Here is a 4,593-nt window from a genome sequence, read left to right as displayed (position 1 = left end):
GGGTGGGGCCTGGCCACGTGACCAAACGTCCCCGAGCGCGCGAGGCGGAGCGCGCACCCATTCACTGGGGTGCAGAGCTTGGTCCTGGGACCCAGTGGGTCTCGTCGCCTGGCGCTGAAGTCTCCCCAGTGACCCCTGCCCCCATTTCAGAGTCACTGCACAGCCCCATGGGAGGTTCCCAGCTGAGTATTATTGAGCAACTCAGTTCTTCAAGCCTCAGTTTACCTATGTGAAATACAGGGATGATCATAGTGCTTGCAAAGAGGCACTGAGGGACAGCAGGGAAAGCACCGGACACGTGGTAGCAGATAGAGATAACCTTTAGCCTTGATTATGATGTGGCTCTAAGTCCCTCCACCTCTTCCCATCACCATCAGCCCTGCAAGCTCAGCAGGTGCCTTCCTCTGTCTTCAGATGTAGGGAGGCCCCTCCAGCACTGGATTTGTTGTATCATCAGATCTGATGCCTGGATTCATATCTGGCTTTCACCCTTCTTAGCTGTGTGATTTTCTTTGTCTCTGAACCTCAGCTTCACCATCTGTAAAATAGTGTAAGGTATGTTACCACAGAAACATCACAGAAGATAGATGAGCAAGTCGGTTGTAAACGTATTGCAAAGCATGGGCATACTTGTTTCATCTAAGAAAAGGAGTCATGAGTTCTTTCATTCCACAATTAGTTACTGAGCACACACTGTATGCTCAGACTGGTGTCCAAGCCATCCAGCGCCTTTTTACATCCTCCCTGGTATCTGTACTCTCCACCCTGCTGTCAGAGTAATGTTTCTAAGTCAGAAATATGATTTTGTCCCTCCCCTATTTAAAACTATTTGATGGTTTCACATTGCTCTTAAGAAAAAGGCCAGGGGTGTGGGGAGTATCAATTGGGGGAAAAGGAGACACATGTAAAACTTTAGACAATAAAAAAAAAATAAAGAGCCCTAACCGGTTTGGCTCAGTGGATAGAGCGTCGGCCTGCGGACTGAAAGGTCCCAGGTTCGATTCCGGCCAAGGGCATGTACCTTGGTTGCAGGCACATCCCCAGTAGAAGGTGTGCAGGAGGCAGCTGATTGATGTTTCTCTCTCATGGATGTTTCTAACTCTCTATCCCTCTCCCTTCCTCTCTGTGAAAAATCAATAAAAAATATATTAAAAAAGAAAGAGAGAAAAAGATAAAGGCCAAATAGTTGCTTAACTATTGCTCTTTCCACAACTCCAGACATATCGCAGGGCCCTCTTTTCCTCTCTCTGGACTGCAACTACAGTGACTTATTTCAAATATTGTACTTCTCTCCTCAGGACCCTTACACATGCTGATCCCTCACACCTAAAATGCTCCCACCTCCCTTAGATAACTCATCGGCCCTGAGATTCCAGCTCAAACATTGCTACCCCAAGGGCGACTTCTCTGATCACTCCCCAGACAGGTTTTCTTGTCCTCAATAGGTTGCACTAGGCTTTATTTATTCCCCATCTGTGCTACTAGACTGTGGGCTTCATAAGGAGGAAGACTATCAGTTTTGTTTACTGCTGTTTCCTCAGCACATACCACAGTGCCTGGCACAGAGGAGGCACTCTGTAAATATCCTATATAATAAAAGGCTAATATGCAAATCGACCAAATGGTGGAACAACTGGTCGCTATGATGTGCACTGACCACCAGGGGGCAGATGCTCAATGCAGGAGCTGCCCCCTGATGGTCAGTGCACTCCCACAGAGGGAGCTCCGCTCATCCAGAAGGCGTGCTCAAGGCTGGCAAGCGCAGCGGTGGTGGCAGGAGCCTCTTCCGCCTTCGCAGCAGTGCTAAGGATGTCCAACTGCAGCTTAGGCAGGGAGTGGGCCTAACCCATCAGTCGGACATCCCCTGAGGGCTCCCTGACTGGGAGAGGGCGCAGGCTGGGCTGAGGGCCCCCCCCCCCAGTGCACAAATTTCGTGCACCAAGCCTCTAGTTTGTTTTATGTATGAATCCTGGACACTGTGCTAGGTCCTGGGCTCCAAGGCAGAAAAAAATGAAGAGAATCACAAGCGGCCACCTCAGACTTTTGAGCCTATGAAGTTAATGCCAAATGGATTTATAAGAAGAGCTTAGAAAAAGAATGTTAAGCTTTTTTTTTTTAACTTTCATTTACTTATTTAATCCTCACTGGAGGATATTTTTCCATTGATTTTAGAAAGAGTGGAAGAGAGGGAAAGACAGAGAGAAATATCGATGTGAAAGAAACACATTGATTGGTTGCCTCCTGCACACACCCTGACCACAGCCCGGGCTGGGGAGGAGCCTGCAACAAAGGTACATGCCCTTGACCTTAATCGAACCTGGAACCCTTCAGTCTGCACAGGCTGACGCTCTATCCACTAAGTCAAACCGGCTTGGGCAAGCTTTTTCTTTTAACTTTTAAAAGTGAGGTATAATTTACATAAAGCAAAATGCAGACATCTTAAATGTATACCTAATGATTTTTATATATTTCTGTGTTACCACCACCCAGATAAAGTTATAGAACTATCAACTCAGAAAGTTTCCTTTGTTCCCTCCCATATTGTCCCCTCCCAATCAATACTTGCTTCCCCAGAGATAACCACTATTTTCTTTTATTAATCCTCAACCGAGGATATGTTTTATTGTTTGTTTGATTTTTTAAGAGAGAGGAAGGGAGAGAGAAAAACATCTATGTGAGAGAGAAACATTGATTGGTTACCTCTTGTACTTGCCTCAACTGGGGATGGAACCTGCAACCTAGATATGTGCCCTGACCTGGAATTGAAGCTGCAACCTTTTGGTGTACAGAACGATACTCCAACCAACTGAGCCACCCAGCCAGGGCTGTCACCACTATTTTTTAAAAATATATTTTATTGATTTTTTACAGAGAGGAAGGGAGAGGGATAGAGAGTTAAAAACATCCATGAGAGAGAAACATTGATCAGCTGCCTCCTGCACACCCCCTACTGGGGATGTGCCTGAAACCAAGGTACATGCCCTTGACTGAAATCAAACCTGGGACCCTTTAGTCCATAGGCCAACGCTCTATCCACTGAGCCAAACCGGTTAGGGCCGTAACCACTATTTTGACTTCTAGTACTATAGATCAACTTTGACAGCTCTTGAATTTCATATAAGCATATATTCTTTTTTGTTAACCTAGAAATCAATCATGCTCAGAGAGTGACTCTTTGGATAATGATACAGTTAATGAATTACATGATTAATTAATTAATGTGAAAGACTAAATTAGAAACTCTGATTATTTCATCCTGCAGAGACAAAGGTCCTGCCGAAAGATAGCCTAGAGGCTGAGATGACATAAATACACCTCCAAGTCTCAAAAAAAAAAAAAATTCTAGTGGTAAGAAAGCTCTGAAAAATTCTAAACAACAAAAATCTAATCTAAAAATAGGCAAAAGTCTTGAGTAGATAATTCTCCAAAGAAGACATGCAAATGACCAATAAACACATGAAAAGACATTTGACAGCACTAGTCATTAGGGCAATGCAAATCAAAACCACAATGAGACCACTGAACACCCATTAGGATGGCTATTTTTAAAAAGTTACATGTGCTAGTGAGGATATGGAGAAATTGGAACTCTTTTACATTGCTGGTGGGGATGTAAATGGTTCAGCATCTATGGAGAAAATGTTTGGTGGTTTCACAAAAAGATAAACATAGAATCCAGCAATTCCACTTCTGGATATTTACCCAAAAGAAGCAGAAGCAGGGACTTGAAGTGATATTTGTACACCCATGTTCATAGCAACATTATTCACCATAGCCAAAAGGTAGAAGCAACCCAGTGTCTACCAACAGATGAAGGGATAAGCAAAATGAGTTATTTACATACAATGAAATATTTAGCCTTACGAAGGGAGAAAATTTTGGTACATGCTACAACATGAATAAACCTTGAAGACATTATGCTAAGTGAAATAAGCTGTGCCACACCAGCACGACCAAGGGTGATTCCGAGTGTGTGTGTATGTTGTTTACAGCATTCTCGTGAGTTTCAACCTCACTCAACTACATGCACCTGAACTCTATCACAAGGCACATGGGGCTACGTGTTTGGACCATAGGTTCAAGCTTACAACCACAGCCGTTGGCTATAATTGTGCTGGGAGGGCCCTGTCCTCCAGCTGGGACTTGCACGTGGCATTGAGAGGACCCTGTCCTTTCATTAGTCCGAGGCTTGAACCTGGCCAAAACACCGTACCCGTGCCCCACAATAAGCCATCCACAAAAGGACAAATATTGTATGATTCCTGTTATGTGAGGTTCCCCAGAGTAGTGAAATTCATAGAGACAGAAAATAGAATAGTGATTGCCAAGGGTTGGGGAGAGGGGGAATGAAGAGTTACTGTTTAATGGGTACAGAGTTTCGGTTTGGGAAAAAGAAAAAGTTCTGGAGGTGGGTGGTAGTGATGGTTGCACTACAATGTGAATGTACTTAATGCCAGTAAACTGTATAGTTAAAAATAGTTAAAATTCTAAATTTATGTGATATATATATGTGTATATATATATATATATATACACACACACACACACACACTAGAGGCCCTGTGCAGAAAAATTTGTGCACTGGGGGGGGGG

This window comes from Myotis davidii, unplaced genomic scaffold, assembly GCF_000327345.1.
Source record: "Myotis davidii unplaced genomic scaffold, ASM32734v1 scaffold38, whole genome shotgun sequence".
NCBI lineage: Eukaryota > Metazoa > Chordata > Mammalia > Chiroptera > Vespertilionidae > Myotis > Myotis davidii.
This window is presented reverse-complemented; position numbering follows the sequence as displayed.